This window comes from Haemaphysalis longicornis, unplaced genomic scaffold (genome assembly GCF_048455015.1).
Source record: "Haemaphysalis longicornis isolate Haplotype H1 unplaced genomic scaffold, Haemaphysalis longicornis Haplotype H1 scaffold_14, whole genome shotgun sequence".
Taxonomy (NCBI): Eukaryota; Metazoa; Arthropoda; class Arachnida; order Ixodida; family Ixodidae; genus Haemaphysalis; species Haemaphysalis longicornis.
The window spans coordinates 40,329,691-40,342,499 of NW_027526245.1; positions in this window are offsets into that span (position 1 = coordinate 40,329,691).

A 12,809-nucleotide genomic window follows, 5' to 3' on the forward strand; every position below is an offset into this window, starting at 1 on the left:
CCGCTTCCTCTGACGCCCGGTGGGTCATTTCTTGGGCGAGCGCGTGTGCGTGCTCATTTCCAGGAAGGGAGGCATGGCCAGGGGTCCAGACGATACGAATGAAGGGAAGTTGGATGGATCGGAGTGTCGAAGAGTGTTGCTTGCTTGGATGGAGAGGATTCCAGAAGAATATGTACGGCAGGCCGCAGGCGGCTTGCGAGTCTGTTATTCGTCAGCTTCCGTGGGTCAGGCGGTGGTGATGCGGGACACAGCCAATGCTATGGCTGTTTCCTCGGCCACCCTGATGGAATCGGTGCGTACATAGCAAGTTGTTCGCGCATTGCCAGTAAGTGCCACTGCCACTGCCACTTCAGCGTTGGGGTTGGCTGGGTAACTGCCTGCGTCGGTGTAAATCACATGTGGGTCATGGCCATACTGCCGGGCTGTCTGCCCTGGTTGGTCTCCGCGTGCATGTTCTTGGGGAGCGGGGCAACTTGTAGACGTGCACGATGGACAGAGGCGAGAGCCACAGGGTTTGGCGGGAAAGGTGACGACGGCGCGGGGTATTCTAGGCGGGCGAGCACGTGACGACCGGTGCGGGTGGTGCTAAGGCGGATAAGCTGACCAGCTCGCTGTGCCTCAATATTTCTTCTATCGTGTTGTGGACACCCAAATGAAGGAGACGTTGTGCAGAAGTGTAGGGGGGAAGTCCCAGGGTAGCTTTTATTCCAGTCCGTAAGGTATACCTTACGGACTCCGAACACCAGCGCCTCAGCAGTATACTGCTGAGGCGCTGGTGTTCGGAGCGCAGCAAATAGTGGAAAGGGACGTGGTAGGGAAGGCGGCTGATGAGTAGGGACTAAACTATGCGGAGGGTGCCTGTTTCCTTGAGGCCGGCGCGTCTGTTGGAGATGCGACGGATCATGTGCGTGATTTGGGTTTTGAGGAGGTGAACTGCGCGCGTAGAGCAGCCGTTAGACCTAGGAGGCCTAGGTTGACGCAGGGGCCTAGGGTGACTCGGGTGACGCAGGGGATCAAATTACTGGTAAGGTAAACGGAGATTTCTGGCTTGGTTACTGGTCGCATGCGTGGAGGTAACACAAGAAGTCCGGACTTCCGCTGCGCAAGACAGACCTCCCAGAGAGGCATAGTTCAGAACTACATGTGCTGCCTCTTGCAGGGCGTCCTGTATTTGGCCGTCCGATCCGCGTGTTGCCCACATAATTACATCGTCCGCATACAGCGCGTGGCGAACCTCCGGAATTTCGTTGAGTAGAGGAGGCAGCTTAGCCATGGCGACATTGAAGAGTATGGGGGATAGAACTGAGCCCTCGGGCGTTCCTCTTCCAGTCAATTGAAATGGTGGTGAGCGGCGCTCACCCAACCCTATGGTGGCTGTGCTATCAGCCAGAAAGGCTCTGACGTAATTGTATGTGCTTTCTCCACAAGTTGATGATGCCAGATTGTCCAGAATGAGGTCGTGTGCGACGTTATCAAACGCACCTTTTAGGTCGAGCGTCAGGACGGCGCGTGTTTGAGCTTTGTTGGGATGATCCAGGATGTCGTGCTTGAGTTGGAGGAGCACATCCTGTGTGGCCAGGTGGGAACGCAAACCGAAAATTGTGTCGGGGAAAAAGTTGGTGGCTTCGAGATGTGGTTGCAGCCTAGCAAGAATTATATGTTCGAGAAGCTTGCCCAGACACGAAGTGAGATAGGGCGGAGGTTGCCCAATGAAAGGGGTTTGCCCGGGTTGGGTATCAGGATGATGTCCGCGTGCTTCCATTCCTGTGGTAGAGTTCCCTTGCGCCACGCATCATTGTAGTAGGCCGTCAACTGGGTTATGGCGTGGTCGTCCAGGTTGCGAAGTAACTTATATTGGATGCCGTCCGCTCCTGGTGCCGTGCTTTTTGTGAGGCGTTGAAGGGCCGCTCTCACTTCCGCCTCTGTGATGTCAGCATCGAGCAGGACATTCGCGTCAGAGGTGTCTGGGTAAGGCCGATACTTGGGGCGGAAACCGACGCTGAGATAGCGCTGTTTCAATGTAGCGAGCAGGGTATCTTTGCCGAGGTTTTCCCTGTGGAGTAATGTACGAATGGCTTTCGTGGTTTCTGTTTTGGTCTGCTTGGGGTCGAGGAGACTGCGTAGCAGCGACCGTCTCTTGAGAAGTAATTAAAAATAGCAAAACTTTCTCTTCAGCAGAGACGTACGTTGCCCAGGGGGGGAGGGGGGGGTGCACGTTCAACGTTCCCCCAATATTTTTTTTTCCAGACCGCGCCTAATATCGCTTTTGGCAAGACTTCTCCTTTCCTATAACCGCTATAACCAAGCAACTCTTCCCCCCCCCTCCCCCCCCCCCAAAAAAAAAAACTGCATATGGCCTTGGCCTCCCTGCAGCGTTAGTACGGAGCGAAAAAGAAAACAAATTCGTCCTTCACGAGTGGCGGCGGAGTTCTTTCCGTTTGTGAGGAAACTGCCACATGGACACTGGGAATGAACCCACTGCTCACGGCAATCTGCAGAAATTCAGAGAATTTCGACTAATGCTTTGTATATTCTACGCCGCTTGTCTTTATAGCGAGTTTTTTGAAACATCCAGATTTGGCTATGAGTAGCCAGATATACTGGATTATTGTATTGTTTTAAACCTTTTCTTTGTTTCTTTTACAGATGACGTACATTTGCATCACAGCGAGCAGTTGCGCTGACCTTCAACAGGGGACGCTAGCGTCGCACTCGCCATGGCTGGCCTTTAGCACGGAGCGGTTTCAGCTTCCGCCGTAGGCTGCAACGAAGTTGTGTTGTGTTGTGTTTTATGGCACATAAGCAACTTAGGCTATCATGCGCCAAACAGAAGGTTTTGTGTATTTTGTGGATAATAACGGTTACATCACGTTACAGCTTTACAGCTTGCTTAGAATCCCTGCTTCCTTGATAAAACTAAAAACGGAGGAAATTTTAACAAGTGCGTTTTCTCCTAAAAGTAGACTGGGGTGAAATGGAATGTGTTCGTCGTAGAACAGCCTAAAATGCTTTTTTCTCAGGACCTCAAATTTCGTACATGAGAGTAACATGTGGTTTACTGTTAGCTCTTGGTCACATTCCTCACATCTCGGTTTATCTTCTTTCATTAGAAGGAAGTTATGTGTCAGGTGTGTATGTCCGATGCGGAGACGACATAAAATGACTTCTGTGTAGCGCTCCTCATGTTTGCTTGATTCCCACTCTGCTATAGTGGGTTTAACTATGTGAAGTTTGTTGTCTGTTTCGTTATCCCATAAGAACTGCCATGTTTCTCTGAGTTTACTCCGTATAAATTTTATACAGTCGCTATGAGGAATATGTACTTGTGTTACTGTTTTACTACCAGCCTGCGCAGCACATGCATCGGCTCTCTCATTACCATTGATCCCAACATGGCTAGGAACCCAGCACAACTTAATTTCCTGTCCCTGTGTTTTTGCTGTCACTAAATTGTGTATTATGTCTCCTATTATGGGTTGAGCTGCATTTTTGTAATGTAGGGCTGTGATCGCGCTGAGCGAGTCTGTGTAGATAACACTTTTCGGAATGCTTTCCTTCCTTATTCTTTCCACAGCAACAGCAATTGCATAAGACTCCGCTGTGAAAACCGAGGCGCACTGAGGTAGTCTGATCACCTTCTCCCATTTACCTTGTATTATTGCACTCCCAGCATAGCATGCTGTTTTGGAACCGTCTGTGTAAAATGAGGTGTAGCCTTTGTATTTTTCGTTTAGTGCCAAAAACTCCTGTAATATGTGTTCACGCGGTGTTTTCTTTTTTTGAAAGTGTGTCAGTGCAAAATCGCACACAGCAGGGAATGTATACCAAGGTGGTAGTTGTTTTGTTCTATGGGCAGTCCCAGGTAATGTGTCCAGCATACCAAGTTCTTGGCATTTCTCTTCAAACCGAAGGAGCAACGGTCTAATAGCTTGGGGTTTGTTATTAAACAGTGTCCTAGATGGGCATTTCGTGACTATGGGATAGCACAGATGTTTCGGTAGTGAACGGATCTTTAGGATGTATGAGCACGTGAGCATGAGTCTTCTGTATGTAAGTGGCGGTTCATTGGTTTCAACATAAAGACTGCTAATGGGTGATGTCCTATATGCACCAGACGAGAGTCGTAAACCTAAATTATGTACGGGATCCAGTCGTTTTAAGTAGGACTGCCTTGCTGAGCCATACACAATGCAACCATAGTCTAAGCAAGAGCGTACAACGGAGCGATAAACTTGTAGGAGGCATGACCTGTCGGAACCCCAGTGTTTACGAGACAGAACCTTAAGTATATTTAGAGCCCCGGATGCTTTCTTTTTCAAGATATTGATGTGAGGCAGGAAAGTGAGTTTTTTGTCAAATGTTACGCCGAGAAATTTGTGTTCATTTTGTATGGGCAAATTTATTTCTTTTAGGTGTAGGGTGGGGTCTGTCTGCAGGCCTCGTTTGAGTGAGAAAAGAATGGCGACTGTTTTGTGTGGTGAAAACTGGAAACCATTTCTGTCTGCCCATGTTGTCAGTTTATTTATGGTCAACTGTACTTGTCTCTCGCATGTCGTTACATTGGACGATGTGCAAGCTATTTGAAGGTCATCAACATAAACAGAATACATAATCGACCTTGGAATTATTTTTGATATGGAGTTCATTTTGACAACAAACAATGTTGTGCTAAGAATACAGCCCTGAGGGACCCCGTTCTCCTGTACGAAATTCCTCGACAGGGTTGAGCCCAGGCGCACTTGAAATGAACGATTTGTCAAGAAATCATTCAGGCAGTTCAGCATTCTCCACGTATGCCTAATTCTACTAAATCCCGCATTATTCCAAACCTCCATGTAATGTCATAGGCCTTCTCGAGATCAAAAAAGACAGCAAGACAGTGTTGTTTGTGTATAAATGCTTCTCGTACGGCATTTTCAAGGCGGACAAGATGGTCAGTTGTTGAGCATGCTTTTTTGAAGCCGCACTGGTGAATGTCTATAAGTTCATTTGATTGTAGGACAAAATTTAACCTGGTATTCACAACTAGTTCAAAAGTTTTGGCCAGACAGCTCGTAAGGGCTATTGGTCTATAACTACTAGGGGAGGTTGGCGGCTTTCCGGGTTTTAAGAATGCTACAATAAAAGCTTTTTTCCAAGCTCCCGGCATTTTTCCCGATACCCAAATTTTGTTAAAAAACTTCAAAAGTGCTTCTACAGCAGGACCAGACAGATGAGCGAGCATTTCGTAATGTATATCATCTGGCCCGGGGGCGGTCTGCTTACCAGCCAAAAGAGCTCTCTTTAATTCTTGGAGTGTAATTAAACTGTTGTACGTTTCGTTTGTGCCACCAAATGTTGGCAGTCGTTGTTTCTCAGCTGTGTTTTTATACTTTAAGAAAGCTTGTGTGTAGTGTGCGGAACTTGATACTTTGGCAAAGTGTTCACCCAGTATATCTGCCTGTTCTTCTATGCTTGTTTGCACATCTGGTGCTGTTAAAGGAGCCATGAAGAGAAAACAAAAGTTTGTTTTATTCGAAAGATTAGGTGTTTCATAGTACCCCAAGCGCTTTCCCGGAAGCAAATGATGCTTTATTCACTGATAAATAAGGCAATTTAAGCCAAAATTTTAAATCTCCCGCTAAAATTGAACATTCCGTGACGTGTACAATGGCGTCATAGAGCCGGTCCATGAAACAGATACTTAGTATGTCGACTCCATATAGCACCCACACGCGGGAGTCGATCGAGACGGCGGCCATTTTAAAAATACTAGTAAAACCTAGTGCACCCGCAGCCCTAGTCATGGAATCGCCTGATCCGGAGAACAAAACTCTCGCCGAGGAGCTTGGGCTTGCATTTAACAACCTCACACCACAAAAACGCTCAATGCTTCTAAGTGCACGAGCGGCAAGAGTTGTGGGATACGCGGTGGACGGGAAAGCGACCATTCCGCGATAGCCACAACAGACGAACGCCCAGCCGTCGGCACCGCTGCCTCGTCAGCCCCGTCGCGACGGACGAATATAGACTGGTACGTATGTGCCGTATTTTGATTACGGTTAATAATAGTTCAATTTCAGTAGCAGTATCACTTATGCCAGTTGCCCAAGCAGCATTGGCCGATAGCCAATCATTGGACGCCCCTTGGCTTCCCTTTGGCTTCCAATAGCTTGGCCAGACGCCGGCCTGTACGCAAAAGCCATTCGTGGACAACGAGCGCTATACGACCGGCCTTGAGGACACACATTGGCCAGTGCGCAAAAAATCACACTGGACAGCCGATAGCTTGGCCAGACGCCGGCCTGTACGCAAAAGCCATTCGTGGACAACGAGCGCTATACGACCGGCCTTGAGGACACGCATTGGCCGGTGCGCAAAAAATCACACTCGACAGCGCGCTCATTCAGACGTAATTTTTGATCATAAAATTTTATGAAGAGTAGTAGCCTATATGAGACGCAGGTATTTATGAGTGCCTTTACGCACGTCTTGGCATGTTCTTGTTAGTTGAATGACCACTCAAGTTCACTCAAAATATTACTGAAGTTTGCGTGTTTTTGAATTTGTTTTCACGCGCAGCGCACAACAAAAAAAGTAGTTCCAAATCATTTTCAAGCTTGTGTCAAGTAGCACATTTAAATAAAAAGTATTGGCAGGTGTAAATGCCGACAGCCTTGCCTGTTTTTGCATATTGTTACATGAAGTCTCACTGTAGAGCACTCGTGTGCGTTATTTTGCGTGTGTACATGCGCACCCGGCGCGCAAGCAGCACCCACTGATCTCCACCAGAGTTGCTGGATGGCGCTTCGAGCTCTCCGGCGCACGGCCGCCGGAAGTTCGAGCGCTCGTCCCGGAAGTCGGGCTGTTCCAGCATAGCGCATGCTACGCATGGGCTGGTTTCGCACGCATTCCGCCAAAAATGCCTGCTTGTTGCGCCGTAAACTGCACAAGCAGACCAGAGAAGTCGTCAGGGAAGACGTTCTACTTGGAAGTATTACAATATTCTGAACGACGTGCGTGATACGCAGCGAAACGCAAATGTCATATCAGTGTCGTTTTATTAAATGCATAGCATTTTAGTAACTCACAATGTCACGCGGCGTTCGGCCTAGTCCGCAGCCAGGCCACTACACTATAAAAGAAACAACAGTTTCCGGCGCCCGGATTCGAACCCATGACGGCGCGGGCGGAACGGCAAGTGCCGGGCGCACTACCGATTGAGCCACGCAACCAACACGGATTTCGATGCACCGATAGCGCCTTATATCCTTCACTCATTTATGGTTTGTTTCGAAAGCGCCATAAGTTGTCACGCGCCTCCGCAAGATGGCGACACAGGTTCCGCGATCGAGACTATGATCGAGAGACCCGCCATAAGTTGTCACGCGCCTCCGCAAGATGGCGACACAGGTCCCGCGATCGAGACTATGATCGAGAGACCAGCAGCGCTGGTCGCGCCTCGTGCTGCCGGGACGCCCCGCTGTAGCCCACCGCAAATTTGATGACGTGCAGCGTGTAACAAGAAAACCAACAACCAATACGTAATCCATACGACTTGCCGGCGCACCCCCTCGGAAATGCTGTGCATTTGATCGTGCCCCTCGCGAGGGGGATGTATTTTTTTCCCCTTTCTGTGTGGTTTGTTTTTGGCATATAAACGTGAATGCGTGAAGAATAATTCAGTTCTTTGCCTTCGCTGGAGCAATGTCTGTTCGCGTTTGTGTAGTGTCTTTTGTTGCGTAGTTGAAACCACGTTGTCTCAAGATGAACCTACCAGTTTGGTTGTGGCCATCGACATAGGAGCCGCAGTCAGGCATGCTCAGAGGCTTACAAGAGTGATTTCATCACGCTAAGCGGAGGAGAACAATTTAGGTGACAAGTGCAGCGCGATCCATTCTTAATGGGAAACGACGATCACGTGGCCGCTGCGGTCCCCGAAGCGGCGGCGCCGAGAAGAGGCGAGAATCGGAGACAGCCGGCACATGCGCACTGACCGTTCGTGGCGGGAGAAGCCGCTGTGTCTTCGGCTGCGGCGCTTCGCCCTGCCGCTGAGATCCTGCGAGTACAAAATTCCTCATCTATCGCAAGCTGAGCGACGCAGCGGATTGCCGTAGCAGACGGCAGAGCAGCTTCTCTCGCCATAAGCGGTCAGTGCGCACGTGCGCAGTGACCGCTCCCAATTCTTGCTAATTCTCGTCACACCAATTCCCGCCACTTCTCGGCGCCAGCGCTTCACGGACCGCAGCGGCCACCCACTCACTGTTCAAGACAGACTGATCACTTGCAGTTGCGAAACGACCACAGCGAAGATTGCTTGACTGGATGAGCAGTGTGTCTTGACTTTTACCCAACCGGCCAAACCGCTTCCGCTCACTGACTAGCCAGCGTCACCATCTATAATTAACAGTGACTCTTGCTAGTCAGTGAGCGCAAGCGGTTGGTCCGGTTGGGTGAAATCCGGTTGAGTGATCCGCTTCTTCTGCTTCCGTTCACTGTTTGGAAACCAAATGATTCTGCCCACTTTGCCGTATTTTAAGCTGGGGCTCTTGTTACGCAGATTCCCTCGCTCAAGCCGGATTTATACCTGCATTGGGTGGCAAACTTATGCCCTAGTTACATGGCGAAAGTAACCGCAGTTAAGTTTAACCGTGGATACTAAACTTTAACCGCGGTTATCGCCAACTGCGGTTTTGGATGTTGCACGCGAAATTGCAAGTTTGGTAACCGCAGTCACTTGATTATGAGCGCAACAAAAATAAATTACCACACTTTTAACTTCACGATAAAAAAAAAGAGAAGCAGTGTAGACAAAAAGAAATATCGTTAAAGCATTCGCTTCTGACACAAACGCAACGCACTCGTGCGTGGCGAGAAGAGGGGCTTCCCCAAAGCTCGCAACCGGCTTGGTTTGCTTAGGTCTGTTCGGTGTTGGGAACTTTCATCTTAGCATCGCGGTAGATATTTGACCACCGCTATCTCTACAACTGCGAATTACAATCCATAGCACAATTTTTCACCGCACTAAAATCCATTTTCTCGAATGCGGAAGTTCTTTTCCGCGACCAGATTGATTTCGAAGAGCGGCGATGCGATAAGCTGTTGGTGCCGCGGTCTGGGACGGTTCGGGCCGCAAGCAGTGCCGTGCGGGCAGGCGCGCCGGCGTGTTTACAGGCACGGCCGACGCGCGCGCCGATCGTTTCCGTGTGCGTTTCATGAAAACGCTTCAAGATTGCCTGCTATATCCATTTCTGGCGGACGACGCGCGGAATTTACAAATTTAGCACGGCGTTTGTCGTAGTTGATCGGGCGGATCGGGAAACGAGCCGCTGCTGACGGGCAGTCGCGCTGATTGCGAGAGCGATGCAAAGAACGTAAGCGCGTCTTGGGGACAGCTTTTGGGCGCCCGCTATTTGAGAACCTTTGTCTCTTCCGAACGCCAGGTGATTTTTTTTTTTTCGCCTCCGCTGATGCGCCGCCACTTGCGTCCGAACTGAATTGTGCGATTTTGAGCACTGCGGCTGCAGAAAGTGCGGTTAGCGTAACCGAACTGAGGTGCCAAGATCAGTTTGCGCTAACCATGGTTAGCGACGTAAGCGCAGTTTCGTCTGTCGTGTAACGCAGCAAACTGCGGTTTTGTCTAACCGCGGTTTGCTTAACCGTGGTTAACTGTGCCCGTGTAACTAGCTCTCCATCCCCAGGCAGGCTCTGCAGTGACCACTTTACTGACAACTGTTTTGACAGAACGGGCGCACGAACTCGGCTACAGCCTGTCACCGTGCCCACGTTGTTTTCTTTCTAGCATAAATCCCTAGCATAAATTTCTAGCATAAATCCCGTTAGAGCTGCGTCGTCTCTCAAACCAAGACCCAAGTGACATTTTCGTTCTCCTTTGCAATTAAATTCTGCTTCATATTAACGTCGCATATTTCGGTATAGCATATGTTGCGATCTGAACGCAATGTGTATAGCCAAAATGCAATAAAGTGAGAACAAAATGCCAAAATCCGCCAATCGGGACGCTTATCAGCGGTTGAAAAGCATAGCAGACGCCCGACTTCCGGGACGAGCCGCTGAACTTCCGGTGGCCGTGCGCGCGCCCGGCCGCGACTAGGGTGCTTCGATGCGCGCCCGCTCCGCTGAGGGTGAGGACAACCGCGTCGTCTGCTAGCGCGACCGCCATTTTCTTGCATCCGCTAGGCGCGGGGCGCGCGTTTGCTGCGTGACGCGCCTTGATAGTGCTGGTCTCGCTAACAGTGTGGGTTTGATTTGGCTTTACTTTTGATATACATTCTTTTTCTAGGGTAGATGAACAGAAGAGTAAGGTTTTGGTGAAGGATTCTCTATTTTGAGGTGATTAGCGAAGGTATGGTGAATGCCTTTCTTTTTTTACGATAGGTGACACGGCGGGAAACTTCTCGCCGTCGTGTCATACCGGCGCCGTGAACTTTGTGTCGTTGCGTTTACATATAAACATAGCAGAAAGTAGGCGGAGTACACGAAGGAAGGAAACTGCTGCATATTCAAGTGCGAATGTCCGGCACGCTTACAGCCACTGAAACTATTATTCGGTACTTACATATATAGGATTGCCTGGCGGCAAAGTGTGTCATGCATGCCCTGTGCGTGATTGATTGATTGGTGAGGTTTAAAGCGCCTACGCTACATAGGCGATGAGGCGCCGTAGCGGAGGGCTACGGATTAATTTTGACCACCTAGGAATCTTTAACATGCGCCGAAATCTCGAACAAACGGGCGATTTGTATTTTCGTCTCCATCGGAAAAGCGGCCGCCACGGCCGAGAATCGAACCAGCGTTCTTGGGCTGCAATCTAAACACGGCTCCGCGGATTACACGGCTTACACGGATGTAGGAATAATCATTTAATACCTTGAAGCAAAAATACACTATGTACAAAGTGATGAACGACATCCTCCACTGCTGATACATAATACATTATGTACAAAATGATACAAACACACTTCACTGCAGTTATAATACAGGTATTGATGATTACACTCGAATGTTTTCGAACTTGCTTTTTGAGGTTTTGAATTGTGTTCTTAGCATGTGTTTGATGTTCTTGAAGTACGGTGTATCTTCTTTCCAGGTCTGCCAACTGCTTTTTCAACTCAGCCCAATCCCTTTGTGTCTCACTAGCTGTGAGAGTTTCATTTGCCGAGTTTGGAATTCTGACATTCAAAGCTTCAACACCTGGGCAGTTTAGTTGGAGGTTTTTCGATGACGTCTCTTGTGATACCGTCTCTTGTGATACCGATTACGTCTCTTGTGAGTTGATTCGGGCAGGATTTCTGCTGTCTGATGGTGCGTGAAGTTCTTCAGCGGGGTTGTCCACCTCTTCATTATTGGATGCGGGCTCAGGCTGCGTTCTGTCTCCGGGTGGCTTTCGCTGCTTTGGACCGATTTCTTAAGTAATGTACGCACTTACACGAAAACACGCAGTGAATGAAATGGTAAATGCCGACCTCTGATTGGGGAAGGCGTTGGCACAGCATTTGGCTTCAGCTCCTTCCATCCATATGCACGGTTTTGTTCAAAACAAGATCCTTCAAAGTGAGCCTGCACGATAAATTGTCAATATAGGTGCCTTTTTCTCCTGAGAAATAAGAATAAATGACGTGAAATCAAGCAAATCGAACAAACCGGCATCCACGCGTATCGGCTCACATCCGCGCATGATTCACAAAATAGAGGTGTAATTGACATATTTCTTTTCACCTCCATGCGCTACTTTTATGGCATGATAAGCGACAATAAATGTCTTAAATATTATAATTTTTGCGCACAACAAGATTTATAACAGACCTTAAGTTGAGACAACACGGAGAAACACGAGCATAACGCGTCGCATGCAGTTTTACGCTTTGGGATATATCATTCACACTGCCGAAAATTGGGCTTTTGGTGAAGTAAGCGTGATGCGCCGGGGTGACGCTTAGGGACTGAGAAAGTTCGCACACCTTTTTACAACGAGCGCCTTATTTCGTGATACAAAGTGAAATGACTGAAGATGCAAAGCGCCACACGTTTTATATCGGCCCCCCGCTTTAAGAGGCCACGTCCGTTTGCATCAATCAAAATATAAAAAGCCCGCAAAAGCATGATGAAACCTCCAACATAAACACGCAAAACCGTGCGTCTGGTATCAAGAAGCAGCTACACAGACAAGCTTACAATAACCCCAAATGGATTTGGCACTGCTGAGAAGCCGGGTACTTGCACTGCATATGCAGGAGTGCTTCGTCGGCTGCCAGTTGTCCCGCTTGATCTTCACCGTCCACAGAAGCCGCCTTTTTGGGTCTCTAGGAAACGAAACATGCTCCAGAGATTTTTAGCGCTGCTAGAACACAAGGGAACGCAGCACCCAGGCATTCTGCAAAGAGATTTTGTGAAGAGCGCCGCTTTTTGTGCGCCTAGCGCGGGAGTCGGCGGGGGCGGGATGCAAGAAAATGGCGGCGGCGCCTCCCGAGAACCGGTCTTGGCGGCGGCGACCCCTTCAAAGAGTGGCACCACCCTCCGCGGAGCGGGCGCGCATCGAGGCACCCTAGCCGCGACAGCGGCGAAGCGCCATCCAGCAACTAAGTGGAGATCAGTGGCAGCACCACTCGAGGGCAGCACTGCGGTCGTTGCCCGCGGCGGTTCCCCAAACGGTTAGAGCGCGGTGCACAGGCCAAAACGCAGCAAAAAGTAGTTACCTAAAGAGCCACAGCACCGTGCCACGAAACAAAGCGTACTTAAACTAAAGTGCAGCTTGTTCAAAACAGCGTGAGAGAGAGTGTTAAACGTTCAGTAGGAATTGGTCATTTGTG